We start from the raw sequence: 26,151 nt of genomic DNA on the forward strand, positions 1-26,151 counted from the left end.
CAGATGGTACAAAGAGATAAATAGCAAGATGTACTACTTGATTTCAAGGCTTACTCTAAAGCCGAGTGATCAAGACAGTATATGTTATTGAAATTAATATAGAGAAATGCAGCAATGGAACAAAATAAAGAGTTCAGAAATGGACCTACACAAACACGTACAATTGACTTTTGACAAAGGCGAAAAACAATTCTGTGGGGAGATGACAGTTTAAAACAAAAATGGTGTGGAAAAATTCGATATAAACATGCAAAAAAACTTTGATGCCTTGCATCATATGTAAAAAGTAGCTCAAAATGAATTTTAGATACAAATATACAACCTAATGTTGTAAACTTCTAGAATAAAGCATAGGAGAAAAATCTTTGTGATCTTGTATAAAGTAAAGATTTCTGAGACACCACAATCAATAAAAACGTCATCAAAATTTAAGAACACTTTGATTTGAAAAGACAATATGAGGAGAATGAGAAACTACAGACTGGGAGAAATATTTGCAAAGTGTGTATCTGATAGAGTGCTTTTATCCAGAATATATCAAGATCTCTCAAAAAATCAATAATAAAACAAACAACTGAATGAAAAATGGGCAAAATATTTAAGCACGCACTTCACCAAAGATGATATACAGATGGCAATAAGCAAAAACGATGTTCAACATTATTAGTGATTAGGAAAATGCAAACTAAAATCACAATGAGATACTACTACACACCTATTAGATTTTCTAAAATTATAAAGACTGATCATATACCAAATGTTGGCAAGAATGTGGAGGAACTGGACGCCTCCTACACTGCTTGGTTGGAATACAACACAGTACAACGATTCTGGAAAAGTCTGGCAATGTCTTAAAAAGTTAAACATACACCTAACTTCTAGGCATTTCACTCCCAGTCATTTATCCCACAGGAATGAAAGCCTATGTCCGTGAAAAAACTTATATGTCACTGTTCATACTTTTGTAGCAGTTTATTTTTAAATAGCTAAAAATGAGAAAAACTTAATTGTCCTTCAACAGATGAATTGATAAACAAATTGTGATTTATCCATACGATGCTACTCAGTAATAAAGAGGAATGAACTATTATAGGAAACAATGCAGACGAATCAGAAAATGATTTTTGCTGAGTGATAAAAGCCAGAAAAAAATCAATAAGCAGGATATGTTCACCTAATAACAATAAGTTAAACTCAGGACTTTAGGATGAAAGTAAAGTACTAGTTGAGAATGACTGAACCTACACTAAAATATAAAATGTTTTGCTATTTCTTAAACTTTATTAGCTTAATTTTGAAAGTTTATTTAGCTTTTTTCATGTATTTGTGGGGGATCAGAATTTGCCACCCCCAAAATGTGTCTCTTTGGCTTGATTATTTTTTAAGAACAAAAGACTCAGAAACTTTGAGCTTCCCCCTAACTGCCTATAGGGGAGGAAGAGAATTCCTCTACCCTCTAGGTCTTTCTGGCTAGGCTACAAATTAAATTGAAATGAGACAGAATAAAAGGAGAAAATTAAAGAAAGCTTTATAACATGTTTACATGGGAGAAACCCAGGAAAACTGAGCAACTTGTCGGAATGGCTGAGGTTGCCACCTTAAATACCATTTTTAGCTAAAGACAAAGAGAGTGTTGGGGGTACTGGTTTGGGACTTCAAGGGGGAGGAATGCAATTTACATGGAGATGGAAATGCAAATGGGCCAACTATAGACAGTGTGACCTGAGAGACACATTTTACATTACATTACAGTTATCTAATGGTATTTGCTCCTTCCTGGAACAGGCCCTTCTATTTTAAATTCTTTTAGGCAGTTGGGGGGAAGGTCAAATTTTCTTTCAGAGTCTTTTGTTCTTAATAATAATCGAGTCAAAGAGACACATTTTGGGGTGGCCAATTCTGATCCCCCACATGCCTAAAAGAATTTAAGATAGAAGTCCTGTCCCAGGAAGGAGCTATCACCACAGAAACCTGTAGGTGTGGTAGACAGGAAGGCACCTATCAAGGCCCATTTTTATCAAAGTTATAGCCCAGCAAACATTTGTTTACCGAACACTTGCATTTCCATCTCCATGCGAATTGCCTTACTCCCCTTTGAAGCCCCAAACCACTACCCCCAACATCCTCCTTTGTCTTTAGCTGAAGATAGCATTTAAGTTGGTGACTTTGGCCATTTTGGAGAGTTACTCAGTTTTCCTGGGTTTCTCCCATGTATACATGCTATTAAACTTTGTTTGATTTTCTCCTGTCATCCTATCTCATGTCAATTTAATTCTTAGACCAGCCAGAAGAACCTAGAGGGTAGAAGAAGAGTTCTTCCTCCCCTACATATACAAAACCTTTAAAGATAAGCATTGCAAATATTGGAATATTTTCTTTTCAAGGCAAACCTTTCAGTAAATATATAAAGTGTAGTGGTTAGAAACCTTCTGTCCTCAGTAATAAAATGAAGGTGAGTTAAATGAAGGTAAGCAAAAAAAAAAGTATATTTGTTTCTCAGTTATGGGACCAAAATTAAAAGGGAGTAATAGATGTGGAAAGAACAAAATATACCAGCAGATTCTCATGAATAATTTAGAGTAATAGAATTACCACAATTCCTGCAGACTCTGTGCCCTTGCGGATATGCATTGCCTGGTTCTTCAGAAATCTTAAGGTACAGCACTGTAGTGGAAGAAGTGTCTCCCTAGCTACTTCTGGCTTGGGAGACAGGAGGGAATTGTGTGGAGAGGAAGGAAAATTCTTCAGAGTATTTTGAGATTAAAAGAAAAAAGTGAAGCCACTATAGTGTGAAACAGAAAGCAAAGGGAGAATAAGGCATGATTTCAAGGAAGTATTGTTGTGGTCCCAATATGCCCTTGCAAAGTGTTTGAGAACTTGACATAGAGAATTGAGTTATTTTGAATTTGCTCTCTGACATTAAAACTGTGTTTCTGTAGTATAACACAGTCTCAATGGGATTCTTCCCCTTTGAATCACAGATAGAAAATGATCTGCATGACTATTTTCCCAATCCTCTCAAGGATCATATATAACAAATTTCATTCTGGATGCATAGGAGAAAATAGTTAATTCATACGTAAGAATGGAGGTCTTTGTGCATTGGTTGGGGCTTGACTCTCTCACTTTCATGAAATCCCATTTGAGAATGATCTAGAGTGAATCACAAACCTTGTTCAGGATAATTTCACAGAAACCAAGGACAAAAGTATAGCCAGGCTTTTGGAATCTGATATATCCTGGCAAAAGAATCGGATTGATCAAGTTTTAATTAGGCTTATTTCAAGGAATTGGTGCCACGTAGCAAAAACTGGCTACCGGGGGCTCACTTCTGTGAGAGGAACAGTTGGTAAGATCATTGTGAGCCAGCTGATGTCCCAGAAAGTCACATAAGAGAATTGAGTGTGTGTGTATGTGCGTGTTTGAGGGTGCTGCAGGGCTAGTCTTATTTCTTCCTCTTCTTAAATTATACATTTGCTGCTCATCTTCTTTATGTCCAATGTTCATTTTTGTCCCTCTGGACTTACACGACACTTTTCTCTTTTCAAGATCCTCATTTTCAAACTGCTTATCCACCCTTAGAAGATTTGCTTTTTTCATTATACTCTACAAAATGAGAAGTGCCAAATTTCCTTATAATCTAAGGAATGATTTTCTTCTCATTTGTATTCCTACAGTCTTCTATTTTGAATCTTTGATCCCAGTTTTGCAGTGTGTTGATTAAAAACCTTCTAACCAATACACTCTCTTTTATTAAAGAGAAAGCCATATTTTTTTGTTCCTATTTAAATTTATTTTTGAGTAGATAATTCAGGGACACAGGATAAAATTTAAATGTTGCAAAAAAGTATTTCATAGAATTTAAATCTCTCCCTCACTCCTATTTCCCAACTACTTGGTAAGACTTCCTAGAGGTAATCAGCATTACTAATTTCTTACATAATCTTTCAGATATTTTATGTATGTGGAGGGAAATTTTTCCACATATAATCTTCTCTAGATCTGTTTTCTTTTCTCTTCTTTTTTTTTTTTCTGGGAAAGATTCGCCCTGAGCTAACATCTGTTGCCAATCTTCCTCTCTCTCTCTCCCTTTTTTTTTTTCTCACCAAAGCCCCAGTACATAGTTGTATATTCTAGTTGTAAGTCCTCCTGGTTCTTCTATGTGAGCCACTGCCACAGCATAGCAACTGACTGGCAGGTGGTGTGGTTCCATACCCAGGAACTAAACCCGGGCCACCAAAGTGGAGCATGCTGAACTTTAACCACTAGGCCATCAGAGCTGGCTCTATATCTATTTTCTTTAACAAATGTTAGCTACTACAAATAATACTTTATACACTGCTTTTATCCCATAGTACAGAGCATTTTAATCTTATTTTATGCAATAAAATTAACTTCCTAAGTGAAACGTAAAGTAAAAAATGAAAAGAAAACTTGATTTCCTTGACATTAAATATCCTCCCTGATTGCCATGTGTTTTGGCTTAACCAACAAAGGAAATATGTATATATGTGGGTAATATGACAATCTATTATATTAATTAAATGCACTGGCTAAAGAAGATAGTTCACTATATAACTTGAAATAAATTCTTGAAAACATGTTTAATTGTATCTTTTTTGTTTTTAAATTTTGTCATGTAGACAAGACTTTAGAGTAGTGCTAAACTTTATTAGGGGCTCTGATATATTTAGAAAGAGATCAGTTCAAGTATACTTTATTTACACAGAGTTTGTATGATTAATAATTAGTTTTTTGCCAACTAAGAGTTTCAGTTTCAGTTTTTAGCATAATGATCATTTGTAAACATTCTTGGCTTTAGTTGGTCAATTTAAGAGTTCCTCATTTAAGCCACAACAATGTGAGAACATAAAACCTCTCATCTGCTAATTTGAACATAGTTCTGAATTGAAAACTATTCTTATGATATTAACTCTTACCATTCATAAAATATGGCTTTTATATTATTTTGGGAAAAGAATTGTAAGCTGTAAAAAGTATAGTTATTCCTGTCTTAGCCTCTTGGAATCTGACACATTCATATGTTTGTAAGGAACAACCTGGGTAAGACGGCTTTAGAGTACTGGCACTTGCAAAATAGGATATATAATTAGCTTGAGATGTAGTAAATGACTTTGTTGTTTTCATAAAGCCAACATTATACCAAATAACAATAACTCTTAAGAACATTTCTATGTCATTCCATTTTATTTTTAGTTTTATAATATTTACTTGTATATTAAATTTTACTTCTTAAATGAAATAGTTTTCTAAATGAGAAGAAAATACCTCCTGTGGTTGTTTCTAATTTCATTTTCTGCTAACATAGCTATTGGCATTAGAAAAGAGAACAATTTTCAGAGGGTATTGTCAACCATGTAATTTCTTGGCAAATATATGACAATTACTTTCCATGTAATTATAGTGTCATTCCGTGGGATCCTACTGCTTAGTCAAGGAAGAGATTTACCAAGTCATCTTGACCATCATTCTACTTGTGGTTGTTTCCTTATGTAGGTGTCCTGGTCACACAGTAAATTGTGACTCCACCTAATACTGCAGTTAGGTCACAGCCATAGAATTCAGTAAAGACAACTAATTTTCTTGTACCACTAGATTATTACTTCACAGTAACACTAAAGTATATTTTTTGGTTTGCTTTTATTACTCATTAACGTTTCAGGGGCGTGTACTAATGAGTATGAAATCAAATAGAAGTTTTAAACCAAAGAATTAACATGAACAGAAAATAAATAATTAAAAACAAAGGCATTAAAAAGGGTAATAATTTTAACTTTAGAAAAGAGTTATACTTGACACTGTAGACCCTTCCAAATTTAGAGTGCTTTTCTCAAACATTTTCCCTTTAAAATATGTCTCAAAACTCATCAACCAGTTTTTCAAAAGGAAATACATAGTTCTTCACACTTATAAGCTAGAATGAATTTTATTTAGGAGAATGGAGATGCAGAAAAATATGTTGACATTTTCAGTTTAATGAAAATCTATTTTTTGGCTTAGTTTTGGATAAACTAAATGAAATCCTTGAATAGAAAAATATTTTTAAAAAGCATCACAAGTTTAAATAGAATTTCAAGTAATTTTCAGATGCTTTTCCTTATAAATATAGAAATTACTTTGACGTTAAAAGTTTGTTAGTTCCTAGGAGTGGGGGCTTGGTCTGTATGACCCACTCACTCTTTATAGACATTTATATTTACTTAAATGATTTAGGTATTATGGAAAGCATTTTAATTGTGATGATGAAAGTAATATGGAGATTTGATGAATTTACTGTATTTGGATATATTGGCAAAATTTCCATAATAGGAAGAAAGAGGAGAGAGAACAGGGAAGTTTAAACTAATATATGAATATTTTAAATCAGAATTTATTGAACTATCTGATTAATTATGAAAGTCTCCACTTAATTTTTCTAGAATGCACTGAACCTAAAGGAAAAAGCCTTCAATTTTTAAAAATAATCGCTGCTTAGAATATATATTGCTGTATTTTATTTTAAAAGGCTATTTGTTTATACTGCTACATGATTAACTATCAGCAACCCCTTTTACCGAGATGTGTGTAAATTAACCACATTCTGGTTAATTTATAATTATAAAGGGATTTATTCATTTCTTCACAAGAATTTTTTGAACACCTGTTTGATTCCATAGTACAAGTCTTGAGAAGGAGGCAGAGTACAAATATGTATAAGAAGCAAAGACCATGTGGTAAAGTTAGCGATGTGCTGCAGCCAGCTCATGCTGGCTCATCACGATAGCCCATTGTGAGCATCTCTTCTGAAAGCCATGTGCAGTGACATCCTGTTGGTATCTTGAAATTAATTGGTAGTAGCGGAAGTATGAGCACAGTGAAAAGAACAAGTATTACGGAAGAGGATTGTTTTTCCCCCTTTTTCTTTTTTTCCTTCTTCTCAGGGGTAGCAGGAGCCAGTTGTTCAATATTTTCTAGGACGCCGGTTACAGGCTCTGTGACCAGATATACCTGATCAGCTCTGTTTCATACTGTGTAAACGTGTACAATTTACTGAACCTCGCTTAGACTGTTTCCTCCTCTGTAAAGGGCGATTCATATCATCACTAACATCATGTGTTTGTTGTGAGGATTAAATGAGGTAATAAACTACTTAGCATGGCTTGGTTCATTGAAAACTGATTATATATATATATATATTTTTTTGTCACAGACCTTGCCCTCAAAACATCCAAATGTGTGTTATAACACAACAGAAGTTATAATAAGGTAGACTGAATTGATAAGTATTATTAAAGTATCTTATAAGAGTTATGTAGACAGTATCAAGGTAGTGTAGAGAAGGGGATGCTTAATTCTGCCGAGGAAGCCGGGAAGGGCACATAGAAGAGGTCAAGTGTGGATGATATTGTAGTAAATGTAGCAGAGTTTGCTTAGCAAAGGAAGTGGATATTGTGAGGAGAATCCTAGGCAATGGGAACAGTGTGTGGCACAGACATAGTGTAGAAGGAGCTTTGGTAAAACTGATCGTACCTTCAGAGGTACATGTGTGTGGTTTGATTCCAAGTAAACTCTGGGCAACATGAGTATCTTTTGAGAAAGACTGCTGACGGTAAATGTCATCTCCCTCATAATTTTGTCTGAAATACGATGTCTTTTAGTTTTCTCTCTGTTCCATAATTCCTAGAATTAAGAGAGCAAAAGATTTCCCTGGGACGCTGACCACCAGACTCATATATACAACTATAAACTGAAGCACGAAACAAATTGGGTCTTCAAAGTGATTTATAAACATTAACTAATCCACTAATTTAAGTGTCAGGCTAAGTAGTTAAGCATTCGTATTAACTTTTATAGTTGGGAACTTTGAAAAAAAGAGTAACACATAATCATTTAAATTACAAAAGCCAATACATCTCAAACTCGTATTTAGCAAACACAGCATATTCCTAAATTGAGTATTTCATTAAATGGAGCTGAGTTAATAATATTGTTTAAATATGGGATTTATTGCATTTTTATCTATATTTATTGTTTTCAATATTTAAAAATTTTGAGGTTACATTGTTATTTTATCCTGGTCATAATAAAATCATAATACATAATGCTATCCTTAGGCATTGTTTAGAATCTTCTTGTACGTTCTATTGCATTGTTCCAACCTCTTCTTCCATATTATTAATAAAAAATTAATAATCAAAGGAAGTTTTTATCCTCTTAATTAAGAGAGAGTGAAAAATAGATAAATACTAGCAAACAGTCATCCACATGTTTTTAATACTTGAAGTCTTGCTAAGGTATCCTTGGGACAATCTTCTTCCTTTGGACTTTTCTCTCCCAAGAAAATAGTACTTCGTAATGAGAAATTTGTTCTTTAGTACTAAAATATTTAAAGTACTTAAAGCACTAGAGTAGTACTTAAAGTACTATAAGATATTTAAAAACTATAGGCCATAGATATAAAGCAATTTGATTATAATATAGCCTTTTGCTTTTATTCCTGGTGCTGCAGGGTAAAATATACGTGGATGATGGGTTTCAAGCTACATACTAGGAAAGGCTTGGTGGCTTGTTTTTACCGTGGAGCTCTAGTCCCTGAATGTCTGGTCATGGTTGGTGTGCTAAATTCTTGCTTACTCTGAACATGACTAGGCTCTTGTGTTCCTTCTGTCCTGGCTACTCTCAGTAAAAACAAAGTCTGTACCCACCTAGTCCATTGAGAGCGATGATTCAATTTTCTTTCCAGGACACTAGACCAACAGGTCATGTCCCAAGCCCATAATAAACATACTTCAACATGCAATAAAAAGTGTGGCCTCTCTTCTGGTTGGTTTCCACCTCTTCATCCCCCTTCTATGCTGCAGCAAGCTCTGCTTGGAGGGGTGAGAAATTGAAACCCTTAACTCCTCTCTCCACTTTGAGGAGCCTCTTTTTTCCCCCCTACAGTGTGTTTTTTCGTAGATTTATATGCCTCAATGAAATGACATAAATCTAAGGGAAAGAATCTGATCCAGCTCAAGTTCTGGAATTAGAATTAGTCTTTCACTAGATCAAGAGGTTTGGATAACACATTACTTGTGAATTTAGACTTTATAAGCAAAGGGATTTGTGTGGATATAAATAAAAAACCAGGAAAGGAATTAGAGACTCATAACCGAAAAAAAAACCCAAAACATTAAAAATCACTTTAAGGGCCGGCCCAGTGGTGTAGCGGTTAAGTTTGCATGCTCGGCTTTGATAGCCCGGGGTTCGCAGGTTCGGATCCCAGGTGTGGACCTATGCACCACTTGTCAAGTCATGCTTGGCAGCGCCCCATATAAAGTAGAGCAAGATGGGCACGGATGTTAGTCCAGGGTCAATCTTCCTCAGCAAAAAGAGGAGGATTGGCAATGGATGTTAGCTCAGGGCTAATCTTCCTCACACATACAAAAAAATCACTTTAATTTCACATACCAGAATCCACATTGTGAAAACTTTTCAAAGTGAAATCAAGGATATTCCAAAAATGACATAAGAAAATAAAAGTAATTTGTCAAAATCAAACACTTTGAGAGTTACAAAGAACGTACTTCTAGTTCTGACCCTTAGGACCTGTCATTACTATGAGAGACTATAAAAAAGATTTGGAAGAAAGATATTGAAGGAGTAGAGGTTGATAAGGTGGAAGTCTCCATAGCTGTTATAAAAGTAAATCTTCCTAAAACAGAGCCAACTGTAAAAGAAAAAGATTTACTGCTGGCTGTCTTTGTCTCTGCTGCTGTAATGGGCACCATTAGCTATATGTTGTGAGAGCAGCTACTTGGGAAGATGGGAGACATTACTTTTTAGGTTGATTCTGGAATTCTCAAGGCTATTGTTCTACATTCTTGAGAAAAGTTTCATGGAAAGAGTAGACAGGACTTAGCTTTTGTGACTTCATCATTGAGGCTGTGTAGTGTGGTTTCAGATACATGTAGGTTTGAATGCCAATTCTACTAATTATTAATTGTGTGTTCTTGGGGAGGTTGGATTACATTAAAATTTTCAATTTCATAATTAAAAAAATGATCCTGATGATGATAATAATCGCAAATACTTACATCATTGTAAGGATTAGCGTATATTAATATAACTTCCTAAAACTCTTAGTAAAGTGCTTGACGTTTATTTCACAATACAAAGAGTCAGACCATGGACTCTCAGTGTTGGCCATACTAATCGGCTGTTCTACTATTCTCATATTGTAAAGAAATTGACCTCATTTTGCATATATTTGAAAAATTATTAGTCTATGGGATATCAAGCTTACTAAAGGAAAAAGGACAATACCAAAAAGTTTCTTTAGCTCTTGATGATTTTTAAAAATCATCCCAAAGCACTCAATACAGTGAGCCTTTAATAGGTATTATGCACTGATTAAGCACAGAGAAACAGAAACTTAAATAGAAAAAGATATTTAATTTTGATCAAGAAAAGAGAGATTCAAAGAGGGAGAGCAGAGCAACTTGGAAACAAATAACAATAACAAAAAACAAAGTTTATTCCTACAACTAGACTAAGGATTGCAGCAGTTGAGTCAGTCTCCGAATAAAAGAAGCAGGAAATGAAGTACCAGATTCTGGGCTGTGCCCTTTACATGCATTATCTCATTTAATTCACACAATAATCCTATGAGGAAAGATTACTTTCTAATTCTACTAACATGAGAACAAACACAGGGATGTTTAAGTAAGGAATTCCAACAGAAGCAGAGATGAGATAGACTTAACTGGTTTTCTGACATCCTTCTTTGGCTTCTATTGGGAATAATTTAGGCAAAGACCTCAGGGTTCCCAGCCTTGGTTGAAATTGACGAAATGGAGGAAACCTATATAGGATCACTTTCTCTTTCTGGAAGAGCCCAAGGGAATCTGGTAAGTCCTTTCTCTCTAGGACTCAGGTATGACTTCAAGGAGCTGGCCAGCCAACTAGACTGCAAGAAGATACAATATCATAAAATATGATTTTTCAAAATATTTCAGACTCTTAAAAGTGTCAAGTAATGTGTGTGTGTGTGTGTGTGAGACAGAGAGAGAGAGAGAGAGAGAGAGAAAGAGATGGGAACCTTCTTTTTTAATCTATGGCAGCTTTATTCTCGTTATTATCCACATACTCTATAGAGTAATACACAATATGTTCTCCATCTTAATTTTCTCACTTTGATGCTTTTATTCTAGTTATGTTCTCTTATAGAACTGCATGGGTAGATTGTGTTACAGTTGGTTATCAAGTTATAGTGATGCCAGGTGTCTAGGATAGAGGAATGGATCTCTTGTCCTAAGGAAGACTTTCCAATCAAATGGCTACACACTTGTAGTGTTGATGACGCAAAAATATTATTATCTATTTATTATGCTATAATGACTCATCTCACTACAATTCACATACAGAGAAAACAAAATATTATGGCTGCCTCTATGGCAGAAGATGATGTGATTCTCATTGCTGTATATACTAGAAAATAGCATATTGAATGACCAGTTCTGAGCTTAAAAAATTAGTATAAAAATATAGTTTAAGTAGTAAATTCAAGACATCTAGTGGTTATTATTCTTGTTCAATGGGAAGTTTTCCTCATAGTAGCTATTGCAATGGAAACTTTTTATAGCCTTACTTCATCTTTAAATGTTCGTCCTGTGTTTACAAAATTCCCCATTATTAGAGTCACAGCTTCTCTGTATGCAAGCCAGAAAAAATTTCTTAGTCTCCCCTATAGCTAAAGCATAGTGATGTGACATACGTCCTACCAATCAGAAGCACTTGATTCAGAAGCTGGTGACCCAAATAAGCAAGTTCTGTACAGAGTTCATTCTGGCTAGACTGGTAGAAGATATACCCAATTTCTAGGGGCAAGAGTGATGTATGTTCCAGGAAGGTGTCCAGTGCCTGGAATCAGTAGAGTTTGGCTGTGAGTAATACAGACTCTACCCAATGGTGGCAATTATGGTAACTTCTTGATATTTTTAAATTCATTGAATTTTTATTGAATTTAGAGACTTTAATGAAAGTACAAATGGATACTTCGTGTATAGGTTATACATTACAATGACTATGTGACCATTAAGAAACTCCCATTCTCTGGCTGTGCCAAATAACAGCTCTTTGAACCCAAGAGCCTTCAGTCTTCCACAGATTTTGATAGTACACCGATTATTTTTCCAACCAGTGATCATCTGTTTTAAGATTTTTATCTTTTAGTTTTCTTAATAGACTTTATTTTTATAAAAGTTTTATATCACAGAAAAATTGAGCAGACAATAGAGAGTGCCCATATTATACCCCTCCAAAGTATCTCCAATTATTAAACATTTTACATTAGTATGATTAGTATGGTACATTTGTTATAATTATGAACTAATATTGATACATTATTATTAATTAAAGTCCATACTTTATTCAGATTTCCTTACTTTTTACCTAATGTCCTTTTTCTCCTCCGGGATCCCATCCAGGATACCACATTACATTTGGGTGTCATATCTCCATAGGCTCTTTTGGCTGTGAGAGTTTCTCAGACTTTCCTTGTTTCCTTGTTTTTGATGATCTTGACAATTTTAAGGAGTACTGGTCAGTTATAATAGAGGATGTCGTTCTATTGAATTTTTTCTGATGTTTTTCTCATGACTAGATTGGAGTTATGGGCTTCTAGGAGGAAGATCACAGAGATAAAGTATCATTTTTATCATCATATCAAGAGTACATACTATCAACATGATTTCTGACTGTTGATGTTGATTTTGATTACCTGGCTCAAGTAGAGTTCATCTGGTTTCTCCACTGTAAAGTTACTCCTATAATGCACAGCACACTTTTAAGTCATACTCCCTCTCCATTAGGGTGGGGTATCTACATAATTTATCTGGAATTCCTTTGCATGGGAGATTTGTCTCTACTCCCCCATTTATTAATTTATCCAATCACTTATTTATATCGCTATAGGCTCATGGATATTTATTTTATACTTTAGATTTTAAGCCAATACTACTTTCATTATTTTGTTGTTCAGATTGTTCCAGTTTAGGCCCTCGGGAGTTCTTTCAGTTGGTTCCTGTGCCCTTTGACGTACTTCCATAATTTTTTTTTTTTTTTAGTGCTTTCTTAACTTCTGTCACTGCAAGATGCTCCAGGCTCATGTTGCATATTCCCTCCACAGCCTTAGAATCAGCCATTTCTCCAAAAACCCCTGAATCCTTTTATTAGAGAATGGTATTAGAAACCAAAGTCGGGTTCTAGGTGTGCTTTTTGCTACCTGGGTGTTGTTTCTTTTACGCCCCCTCAGGTAACAGAGCAAAGAAATATATGTGTGTATATTAACCCATGTATATACACACATCTGTATTTCTGTATGTAACCGTCTGTATCTACGTTAAGTTAAACATGAATTCTTACTGATGTCTCCAATTCTAATCCGTTACCATATGGATCATTCTAGTCTCCTCCCCTTGCTCATCTGTAAATTTCCACTCCAACAGTGAGAAGCATGGCTCCCGTCATCGGTACGTATTTACTTAATTGTTCAGTTCTAGCATACACGTACAGCAGTATCAGAATTATTGACTTATATCCATGTGGAAAACAATTTTGCTGACTAAAGTACAGGACTATGTGCAGTTCCTTTTGCCTTTAGTCTTACAGGCACCATTCACATCACAAGTTAATTAGGTCAACACCTTTTCCCCCACACCTTTCAGTGAGATTGTTTTATACATTTGTAATAGTTAGATTCTCTTACCACAGTCTACATTCTTTCTTGGGATTCCCTGACCATATAAATGATTTATTTTTTCAATTTGCATACATTAAGGTTTACTCTTTGTATTGCAAAATTTTATAGCTTTTGACAAATGCATAATGTCATATATCCAGAAATTACAGCATCATACACTATAGTTCATTGCCCCAAAAATGCCCCGTACTTCACCTATTCATCCCTCCCTCATCCCCCAAACTCTTGTCACCACTTACATGTTTACTATCTTTATAGTTTGCCTTTTCCAGAATACCATATAATTGGAATAATAAAATACGTAGCCTTTTCACACTGGCTTTTTTCATTTAGCAGTATGCATTTTTCCATGTCTTTTTGTGGGTTGATCATTTCTTTATATCACTAAATAATATTCCATTGCATAGGTTTACCGCAGTTTGTTTATACATTCACCTATTGAAGGACATCTTGGTTGTTTCCAGTGTTTGGGAGTTATGAATATAGCTGCTATAAACCTTCTTGTGAAAGTTTCTTTCGTGGACATAAGCTTTCAACTCAATTAGGTAAATACCTGGGAGTGTGATTGATGAATCTTATGGTAAGACTATATTTAGCTTTGTAAGCAATTGCCAAAAGATCTTCTAAAGTAACTGTACCATTTTGCATTTTCTCCAGCAGTCAGTGACAGATCCTGTTGCTCTGTATCCTCTCCAGTATTTGGTATTGTCAGATTTTTGGATTTTAGCCATTTTATAAGTGTATAGTGGTATCTCAATGTTGTTTTAATTTGCAATTCCCTAATGACAAAAAATGTTGAGCATCTTTTCATATGCTTATTTAACAACCTTATATTCTTTGTTGAGGTGTGTGTTCATAGTTTTGTCCATTTTTTAGTTGGGTTTTTTGTTTCTTTATTATTTGTTTTAAAAGGTCTTTGTGTATTTTGGATGCCAGTCCTTTATCAGATATGTTTTGCAAAGATTTTCTCCCAGTCTGTGGCCTGTCTTTTCATTCTCTTAACAGTGTCTTTCATAGAACAGAAGTTTTTAATTTTAGCAAGTCCAACTTACCAATTTTTTTTTTATGGAATGTGCTTTTGGCTTTGTATTTAAAATGTCATTGCCAAACCCAAGGTCACTAGATTTTCTCACATGAAATATTTTAGAAGTTTATACTCCTGCATTTTACATTTAGGTTTATGATCCATTTGAGTTAATTTTTGTGAAAGGTGTAAGGTCTGTGTCTATATGTATATTTTTGCATATGCATGTTTAATTGTTCCAGCACTATGTTTTGAAAAGACTGTCCTCTCTCCATTGAATTGCCTTTACTATTTGTCACAGATCAGCTGACTATATTTGTGTGGGTCTATTGGTGAGCTCTTTACTCTGTTATACTGATCTACGTGTCTGTTCTTTCCCCAACACCATGCTCTCCTGCTTACTGTAGTTTTTTAGTAGGTCTTGAACTCAGGCAATTCCAATCCTCAAACTTTGTTCTTCTTCAATTTTATGTTGTCTATTTCAGGATTTTTTCCTTTCCATATAAACTTTGGGATCAGCCTGTTGATATCCAGAAAATTTCTCACTGAAGTTTTTATTTGGGATTGCATTAAATCTGTGGATAAAGTTGGGAAGAATTGACGTCTTGACAATATTGGGTCTTTCAATCCGTGAACATAGAATTTCTATTTATTTAGATCTTTTTTTTTTCCTTCAGAGCCACCTACAGATCTTGTACATAGTTTATTAGATTTATACTTAAGATTTCATTTTTTAATGCTAATGTAATTGATACTTTGTTTTTAATTTTCAATTCCAATTGTTCATTGCTGGTATATAGAAAAGCAAGTGAATTTTCTATGTTAACTTTTATTTTGTGAATTTGCTATATTTACTTATTAGTTCCGAGAATTCTTTTCTTGATTTTTTTGGATTTTCTGTATAGGCAATCTATCATGTCATCTATGAACAAAGACAGTTTCATTTCTTCCTTCCCAATCCATTTATCTTTTCTTTTCTTTTCTTTTCTTGTCTTGTCTTGTCTTATTGCCCCTTAGTTAGGATTTCTAGTATGATGTTGAATAGTAGTCATGAGGGGGGACATATACCTTGTTCTTGATCTTAGGGGCATAGCATTCAGTTTCTCACAATTAAGTATGATGTTAGCTGTAAGTTTTTTGTAGACATTCTTTATCAAGTTGAACAATCTCCTTCTATTCCAAGAGTTTTTGTCATGAATGGGTGTTGAATTTTGTCAAATACTTTTCAGTATCAATTGATATGACAATATGATTCTTATTCATTGCACGCCTTTTGATGTGATGAATTACATTAAGTGATTTTCAAATGTTCAATCAGCCTCGCACGCCTGGAAAAAAATCAAACCTACTTGTGACATTTAACTATTTTTACACATTATTGGATTCGATTTGCTAGTATTCCATTGAGAATTTTTGCATCGATGTTCATAAGAAATACTGATCTCTAGTTTTCCTTCCTTGTAATGTCTTTATATGAATTATGTATTAGGGTAATGCTGGCCTCATAGAATGAGTCAGGAAAAGTTTCTTTTGCTTCTATTTTCTAGAAGAGATTGTAGAGTATTGATATGATTTCTTCCTTAAGTGTAGAATTCAACAGTGAATCATCTGGTTCAGTTCCTTTCTTTTTTGAAAGCTTGTTCATTATTAAATTAATTTCTTTGATAGTTATAGGCCTATTCAGGTTATCTATTTCTTTTTGTGTGAGTTTTGGTAGTTTTTGTCTTTCAAGAAATTGTCTTTCCATTTCATCTAAGTTATCAAATTTATGGGCATAGTGTAGTTCATGATATTTCTTAGTTATCCTCTTAATGTCTATGTGATCAGTAGCAATGGCCTTTCTTTCATGTCTGACATTAGTAATTTGTGCCTTTTCTTTTTTTTCTTCTTCTTCTTCTTTTTTTTTTTTTTTTAGTTAGCCTGGTTATAGATTTATCAATTTTATTAATACTTTCAAAGTACCAGCTTTTGGTTTCATTGATTTTCTCTGTTGAGAAATTCAATTTCATTTATTTCTGCTCTAATCTTTGTTGTTTCTTTTCTTATCTTTGCTTAAATTGCTCTTTTATCTCTAGTTTCCTAAGGTGGAAACTTAGTTATTGATTTTGGATCTTTTACTTTTCTAGTATATGCATTTAATGCTATCAATTTCCTTCTAAATACTCTTTTTGCTGTATTTCGCAAATTTTGATAAACTAATTTTCATTTTCATTTAGTTTGAAATATTTTAAAAAATCTGTTGCGATTTCTTTGACTCTGTGTTTAGAAGAATGTTGTTTATTTCCAAATATTTTGGGATTTTTCTATCTATCGCTCCATTATTGATTTCTAATTTAATTCCATTGTGGTGTAATAACATACTTATGTATGACTTATAGTCTTTTAAATTTGTTAAAGTATATTTCAGGACCATGAATATGGTCTCTCTTGTTGAATATTCCAAGTGAACTTGAGAAGAATGTGCATTCTGCTATTGTTGAAGTACTCTAAAAATGTGAAGTAGATATGGTTGATTAATTCAGTTTAACTATAAAATGACTAATTTTCTGCCTACTGGATCTATGAACGACTGAAAGAGGGATGTTGAAGTCTCTAACTAACAGTGTATTTTTCTATTTCTCTTTGCACTTCTATAAGTTTTGCCTTGTGTATTTTAATGTTCTCTTGTTAGGTGCATCTATATTAAGGATTGTAATGTATTTTTTTGAGAATCGACCCCTTTATGATTATGTAATGACCCTCTTTATCCTGATAATTTTCATTGTTCTGAAATCTGCTTTGTCTAAAATTAATATAGCTACTTCAGCTTTCTTTTGATTAGTGCTAGTATGGTATATCTTTCTCTATCCCTTTATTTTTTCAATGCATCTATGTCTTTATATTTAAAGTGAGTTTCTTACAAACAGCATATAGTTAAGTCTTCTTTTTTTAATCCAATCTGAAAGTCTCTGTCATTCAATTAGTATATTTAAATGATTCACATTTAAAGTGATTACTAATATACTTGAATTAATATGTACCATGTTTTTAACTGTTTTATATTTGTTTCACTTGTTCTTTATTTTTTGTCTCCTGTATTCCTGCTGTCTCTTGTTTTAATGGAACACTTTATATGATTTCATTTTCTCTTTTTTCTTAGCATATCCATTATACTTCATAGAATAAAAAAAATTAAAATTTCAAATTGACCTAGAATTTGCGATATACATTGAAAATAATTGAAGTCAGCTTTAAAATAACACTATTCTATGTTTATAAGTGCAGATACCCTATAGCAGAGCAATCCTAATTCCTCCCTCTCATCCCTTATAACATTACTGCCATTGATTTCAAATTCCATGTATTATAGCCACCAAATAAATTGTTACCATTATCACATTGAACAGTTATCTATTATATTAAGAAAAAAAATAAAAGTTTTTTTTTTACCTTTATTATACATTCTCCAACACTCTTCATTTCACTGTATAGAGCTCAACCTCTGACCTGTAGCATTTTCCTTCTTTCTGAAATACTTCATTTAACATTTCTTGCAGGGAGTGTCTAATGTTGAAAAATTTCCTCAGTTTTTATTTGTTTGAGAAAGTATTTCCCTTTTACTTTTGAAGGATAATTTCACTGGATATGGAATTCTAGAGTGGTTTTTTTTTTTTCTTTCAACAATTAACATATTTCATTTGATTCCTGTCTTGCTTGCATGGTTTCTTTTCTTTTCTTTCTTTTTTTTTAAATTTTTTGTTTATTGCAGTAACATTGGTTTACAACATTGTATACATTTCAGGGGGACATCATTATACTTCTATTTCTGCATACATTACATCATGTTCAGCACCCAAATACTAATTACAACCCATCACCACACACATGTGCCGAATTAGCCCTTGTGCCCTCCTCCCTCCCCCCTTCCCCTCTGGTAACCACCAATCCAATCTCTGTCTCTATGTGTTTGTTTATTGTTGTTCTTATGTACTACTTAATGAAGGAAATCATATGGTATTTGACCTTCTCCCTCTGACTTATTTCACTTTGCATAATACCCTCAATGTCCATCCATGTTGTCACAAATGGCTGGATTTCATCGTTTCTTATGGCTGAGTAGTATTCCATTGTGTATATATACCACATTTTCTTTATCCATTCGTCCCTTGATGGGCACTTAGGTTGCTTTCAAGTCTTGGCTATTGTGGATAACGCTGCAATGAACACAGTGGTGCATGTATCTTCATGCATTGGTATTTTCAAGTTCTTTGGATAAATACCCAGCAGTGGAATAGCTGGATCATATGGTAGTTCTATCCATAAATTTTTGAGGAATCTCCATACTGTTTTCCACAGTGGCTGCACCAGTTTGCACTCCCACCAGCAGTGTATGAGAGTTCCCTTCTCTCCACATCCTCTCCAACACATGTTCTTTCCTGTCTTGTTAATTATAGCCATTCTGACGAGCATGAGGTGATATCTCATTGTAGTTTTGATTTGCATTTCCCTGATAGTTAATGATTTTGAACATCTTTTCATGTGCCTGTTGGCCATTTGTATATCTTCTTTGGAGAAATGTCTGTTCAGGTCTTTTGCCCATTTTTTAATTGGGTTGTTAGTTTTTTTGTTGTTGAGATGCATCGGTTCTTTGTATATTTTGGCGATTAACCCCTTATCAGATGTATGGTTTGCAAATATCTTGTCCCAATTGTTAGGTTGTCTTTTCGTTTTGTTGATGGTTTCCTTTGCTGTGCAGAAGCTTTTTAGTTTGATGTAGTCCCATTTGTTTATTTTTTCTTTTGTTTCTCTTGCCCGGTCTGACATGGTGCTTGAAAATATGTTGCTAAGACCAATGTCAAAGAGCGTACTGCCTATGTTTTCCTCTAGAAGTTTCATGTCTTACATTCAAGTCTTTAATCCATTTGGAGTTAATTTTTGTGTATGGTGCAAGGTAAGGGTCTACTTTCATTTTTTCAGATGTGGCTGTCCAGTTTTCCCAACACCATTTGTTGAAGAGACTTTCTTTTCTCCATTGTATGTTCTTGGCTCCTTTGTCAAAGATTAGCTGTCCATAGATGAGTAGGTTTATTTCTGGGCTTTCGATTCTATTCCATTGATCTGTGTGTCTGTTTTTGTGCCAGTACCATGCTGTTTTGGTTACTATAGCTTTGTAGTATATTTTGAAATCAGGGAGTGTGATACCTCCAGCTTTGTTCTTTTTTTCTCAGGATTCCTTTAGCTATTCGGGGTCTTTTGTTGTTCCAAATAAATTTTAGGATTCTTTGTTCTATTTCTGTGAAAAATGTTGTTGGAACTTTAATAGGGATTGCATTGAATCTATAGATGGCTTTAGGAAGTATGGACATCTTAACTATGTTAATTCTTCCAATCCAAGAGCATGGAATATCTTTCCATTTCTTTGTGTCTTCTTCAATTTCTTTCAGTAATATTTTATAGTTTTCCGTGTACAGATCTTTCACCTCTTTGGTTAAGTTTATACCCAGGTATTGTATTCTTTTTGTTGCAATTGTAAATGGGATGGTATTCTTAATTTCCCTTTCTGCTAATTCATTGTTAGTGTATAGAAATGCAACTGATTTTTGTATGTTGATTTTGTATCCTGCAACTTTACCATATTCATTTATTACTTCTAAAAGTTTTCTGGTGGATTCTTTAGGATTTTCTATATATAAAATCATGTCATCTGCAAATAGTGACAGTTTCACTTCTTCCTTTCCAATTCGGATCCCTTTTATTTCTTTGTCTTGCCTGATTGCTCTGGCTAGGACTTCCAGTACTATGTTAAATAGGAGTGGTGACAGTGGGCATCCTTGTCTGGTTCCTGTTCTTAGAGGGATAGCTTTCAGTTTTTCACCATTAAGGATGATATTAGCTGTGGGTTTCTCATATATGGTCTTTATTATGTTGAGGTATTTTCCTTCTATACCCATTTTATTCAGAGTTTTTATCATAAATGGATGCTGTATCTTGTCAAATGCTTTCTCTGCATCTATTGAGATGATCATGTGATATTTATTCTTCATTTTATTAATGTGGTGTATCACGTTGATTGATTTGCGAATGTTAAACCATCCCTGCATACCTGGAATAAATCCCACTTGATCATGGTGTATAATCTTTTTAACGTATTGTTGTATGCGATTTGCTAGTATTTTGTTGAGGATTTTTGCATCGATGTTCATCAGTGATATTGGCCTGTAGTTTTCTTTTTTTGTGTTGTCCTTGTCTGGTTTTGGTGTCAGGGTAATGTCGGCTTCATAGAATGAGTTAGGGAGCTTCCCCCCCTCCTCAATTTTTTGGAAGAGTTTGAGAAGGATAGGTATCAATCTTCTTTGAATGTTTGGTAGAACACACCTGGGAAGCTGTCTGGTCCTGGACTTTTATTTTTTGGGAGGTTTTTGATTACTGTTTCAATCTCCTTACTGGTGATTGGTCTATTCAAATTCTCTACTTCTTCATCCAGTTTTGGAAGGTTGTATGATTCTAAGAATTTATGCATTTCTTCCAGATTGTCGAATTGGTTGGCACATAGCTTTTCATAGTATTCTCTTATAATATTTTGTATTTCTGAGGTGTCTGTTGTAATTTCTCCTCTTTCATTTCTGATTTTACTTATTTGTGCCTTCTCTCTTTTTTTCTTGGTGAGTCTAGCTAAAGGTTTGTCAATTTTCTTGATCTTATTCAAAGAACCAGCGCTTAGTTTTATTAATTTTTTCTATTGTTTTTTTTGGTTTCTATTTCATTTATTTCTGCTCTGATTTTTATTATTTCCCTTCTTCTACTTATTTTGGGCTTTGTTTGTTCTTCTTTTTCGAGTTCCTTTAGGTGCATTGTTAGATTGTTTATTTGAGATTTTTCTTGTTTGTTGAGATAGGCCTGTATTGCTATAAACTTCCCTCTTAGAACTGCTTTTGCTGTATCCCATAAATTCTGGCATGTCGTATTTTCATTTTCATTTGTCTCCAGGTATTTTTTGATTTCTTCGTTGACCCAGTCGTTGTTCAGTAGCATTTTGTTTAATCTCTACGTGTTGTGGCTTTTCTGATTTTCTTCCTATAGGTGATTTCTAGTTTCATACCGTTGTGGTCAGAAAAGATGCTTGGTATTATTTCGGTGTTCTTAAATTTATGGAGACTTGCTTTGTGGCCTAATATGTGATCAATCCTGGAGAATGTTCCATGTGCATTTGTGAAGAACATATATTCTTCGGTTTTTGGATGGAATGCTCTATATATATCTACTAGGTCCATCTGTTCTAGTGTATCATTTAAGGCCAATGTTTCCTTATTGATCTTCTGTTTGGATGATCTATCCGTTGGTGTAAGTGGAGTGTTAAAGTCTCCTACTATTATTGTGTTGCTATTTCCCTTTTTATGTCTGTTAATAATTGCTTTATATATTTAGGTGCACCTACATTGGGTGCGTAGATATTTACAAGTGTGATATCCTCTTGTTGGATTGTTCCCTTGATCCATTATGTAATGACCTTCTTTGTCTCTTTTTACAGTTTTTGTTTTAAAGTCTATTTTGTCTGATATGAGTACTGCTACCCCAGCTTTCTTTTCATTGCCATTTGTGTGGAGTATCTTTTTCCATCCCTTCACTTTCAGTTTGTGAGTGTCTTTAGGTCTGAAGTGTGTCTCTTGTATGCAGCATATATATGGGTCTTGTTTTTTTATCCAGTCAGCCACCCTATACCTTTTAATTGGGGCATTTAGTCCATTGACGTTTAAAGTAGCTATTGATAAGTACGTACTTACTGCCATTTTTTAACTTTTTTCTTCTCAGTGTTTTAGTAGTCCTTCTCTGTTCCTTCCTTCTTCTATACAGAGTTGATGGTCTGTTTAGTTTGACCTCTGTCTGAAAGCTCTACTCTTTAATTCCCCTCCTCTCTCTTTTTATGTTTTTGGTATCATATCTAACCTCTTTTTTGTGCATTTGTATCCATTACCCTCTTACCATGGAAATAGATAATTTTTCCTAGTTGTGGTCTTCTCTTTTCCCCTTAAATCAGTCCCTTTAACACTTCTTGTAGCACTGGTTTCTTGGTGACAAACTCCTTTAATTTTTGCTTGTCTGGGAAATTTTTGATCTCTCCTTCCATTTTGAATGATAACCTTGCTGGGTAGAGTATTCTTGGCTGAAAGTTTTTTCCATTTAGCACTTTAAATATATCATGCCATTCTCTTCTAGCCTGTAAGGTTTCTGCTGAGAAGTCAGCTGATAGCCTTATGGGGTTTCCTTTGTATGTAACTTGACTTTCTCTTGCAGCTTTTAGGATTCTCTCTTTATCTTTAATTCTGGATATTTTGATTATGATCCCTCTTGGTGTGGGCCTCTTTGTGTTTATCTTGTTTGGGGCTCTCTATGCTTCCTGTACCTGGATGTCTGTTTCCTTCCTTAGGTTAGGGAAGTTTTCATCTATTATTTCTTTTTCTTTTTTTTTTTTTAACGTATTTTTTTTTTAATTTTATTTATTTATTTTTTCCCCCAAAGCCCCAATAGATAGTTGTATGTCATAGTTGCACAGCCTTCTAGTTGCTGTATGTGGGACATGGCCTCAACATGGCCGGAGAAGCGGTGCGTTGGTGCGCGCCCGGGATCCGAACCCATGCTGCCAGCAGCAGAGCACGTGCACTAAACTGCTAAACCACATGGCCAGCCCTCATCTATTATTTCTTGAAATAGATTCTCTGCCCCTTTGTCCTGCTCTTCTCCTTCCGGGACACCTATAATACGGATGTTAGTGCACTTGATGTTGTCCCAGTTGTCCCTTAGACTGTCCTCACTCTTTTTAATTCTTTTCTCTTTTACCTGTTCAGTTTGGGTAATTTCTTCTAGTCTTTCGTTCAGCTCACAGATCCATTCTTTTGTATCCTCTACTCTGCTTTTGAGTCCCTCTAGTGAATTTTTCATTTCCAGTATTGTATTCTTCATTTCTGATTGGTTCTTTTTTATATCTTCCATTTCTCTGTTGACATTCTCACTGAGTTCATCTATTCTTCTCCCCACATCAGTGAGCCTCCTTAACACTCTTTGTTTGAACTCTCTGTTGGGTAGGTTGCTCATTTCTGTTTCACTTAGTTCCTTTACTGGGGTTTTGTCCTGTTCCCTTACTTGGAATGTATTCCTTTGCCTCCTCATTTTGCCTCTTTCCCTGTGCTTGTGACTATGTATTAGGTATGTCAGCTATGTCTCCTGCTCTTGGATAGGTGACCTTATGTAACTGATGGCTCAGGAGTCCTGCAGTGTGCTTCCCTCAGTTCTCAATGTTCAAGGGGTGTCCCCTATGTGGGCTACGTGTGTCCTTCTGTTGTGGCCTGTTTGCTCTCCCTGTAGGCGCCCACGGAGGCCAAGTTATGCTCCTGGTCAGCTGTTGTAATGCTCAGCTGCTTGTAGTTGTTGTGGGCCCTTCAGTCTCTTTATCAGGTGTGTGGAGCCCCAGCACAATTGGCTGCAAGTTCTAATACCACATTTGTGTTGCAGTGTATCTTTTAAGTGAGTAGGCCCCCAGTGTGGCAGGTTGTTAGGCTCAGGGCCTTGCAATTGCTATAAGCCTCCAGCCTTTAGGTCTCTTGTCAGCTCTCTGAGGATTGCAGCTGGGTGGGGCTGGCCTCAGGCACAGGAGCTCCCAATTGTTTCAGGGTTTGGAAGGTGGGGCAAACCCCCTATGTGGGTCTTTGAGAAGCACAAGTCTTCTGCAGCTGACAAGCCCTGCCGCTCACACGTCTACACACACAGTCAACACAGTCCTGCCCCGTGTGCGCACCCCACCCTCCCAATGTGGACCCAGTTTCTCCACGGCGGGAGCCCCACACACTCCACCACTGCCCCACAATCTCCACCCACTCCTTGTGCACGCCCTGCCCCACTGAAGTAGCCTCAGTTGCCAGGCTGCAGAGAATCCAGTCACCAATCTATGCAGGCCCACAAGTTGCCTGAGGGCTTGTTGTTGGGTGGGGCCAGTCTCTAGCGTGGGCTGCCTGCCCTGGCTGAGCTGGATTAAATTGGTGCTTTAGCGGGTGGGGCAGACCCTGGGCTAGCACGCCCCAGGGAGAACTCCAATGGTGTCTGTGTCAGCACGCCCACACCGGTCCACAACAATGGCCGCCGCCAATGTCCCAGTCCCTGGAGAAGTCTCACCTCTCACCGAGATGCACTCAGGGACTATTAGGTGAATCTCTTTTCACCAAAGCACTGTGCACCTTTCTTTCTGGTGATTTTAGGTTGCTTTCTGAAATGGGTGAGTTTGCGCGTGGGCCCTTTAAGAGCCGGTTTTAATGTCTTTGTGAAGGAGCTTTTCTGGGTACTCCCCAATGTTTTAGTAGCAGGCAAAGTCAGATGTTATGCCGCTGGTCCGGATTGTGCTGGGTCCACAAAATGCCCACAGCAGGGGCGCTCCCCGGCTCAGGGCCCTGTGTCTCCAGGGAGGGCTGCGTACCTGTGGGCTGCTCCTGGGCGTCTGTGAGGCTGGTGGCTGTGAAGCTGGTGGCGTTTTTCCTCTCCAGAAGGGAGTCTCTGCCTCTTCTACCTCAGTTCGGATTGTCTGTTGTTGCAGGAGTTCCTCTTATCCAGTTTTCAGTTCTGTCTCAGGGGTAATTTTTCCACGAGTAGTTGTAAATTGGCTGTGTCTGCGGGAGGAGGTGAGTTCAGAGTCTGCCTATGCTGCCATCTTGTACACTCTCTGCTTGCATGGTTTCTGATGAAGAGTTTGCTTTAATTTTTATCCTGTCCCTCTATAGGTAAGTTGCTTTTCCCCCCCTCTGTCTTCTTTCAACATGTTCTTTTTGTATTTGTTTTTTTGCAGTTTGAATATAAGATGCCTAGTTGTGGATTTTTTTACTGTTTATACTGCTTGGTGGTTTCTGATCTACCTGACTCTAGTTTGATGTCTGTCATTGTTACTTCAAATATTTCTTTAGCTCCTTTCTCTCTTTAGTCTCTTCTGGGCTCCCAATTACTTGCATGCTTACATTACCATCTGTTTTTGCATATAGTCTACTTTTTTATTAAAGCTCTTAACACATTAACCATACTTATATAATTCTCTATTTGCTAATTCTAAAATCTTTCATCTCTAAGTCTAGTTCTGATGTTTGCTTTGTCTTTTCAGACTGTGGTTTTTCTTTCCTTATAGTATGCATTTTGATTTTTTTTTTTGAAAACAGAACATGATATATGAGGTAATAGAATCTGAGGGAAATAGGCCTTCAGTGTGAGACTTTAAATTAATCTGGCTAGGAATTAGGCTGTATTTAATGTTTGCTGTAGGTGATAGTCATATCAGGCTCTCTTCATGTCCTTTTTGTTCCTCCTCTGTTGTCTTTGGGTTTCTCTAGGAACTTTTTCCTAAGTCAGTCCTATTTCTTGCAACTTTTTTAGTTGC

This window comes from Ceratotherium simum, chromosome 3 (assembly GCF_057802395.1).
Source record: "Ceratotherium simum simum isolate JZ-2026a chromosome 3, ASM5780239v1, whole genome shotgun sequence".
Classification (NCBI taxonomy): Eukaryota; Metazoa; Chordata; class Mammalia; order Perissodactyla; family Rhinocerotidae; genus Ceratotherium; species Ceratotherium simum.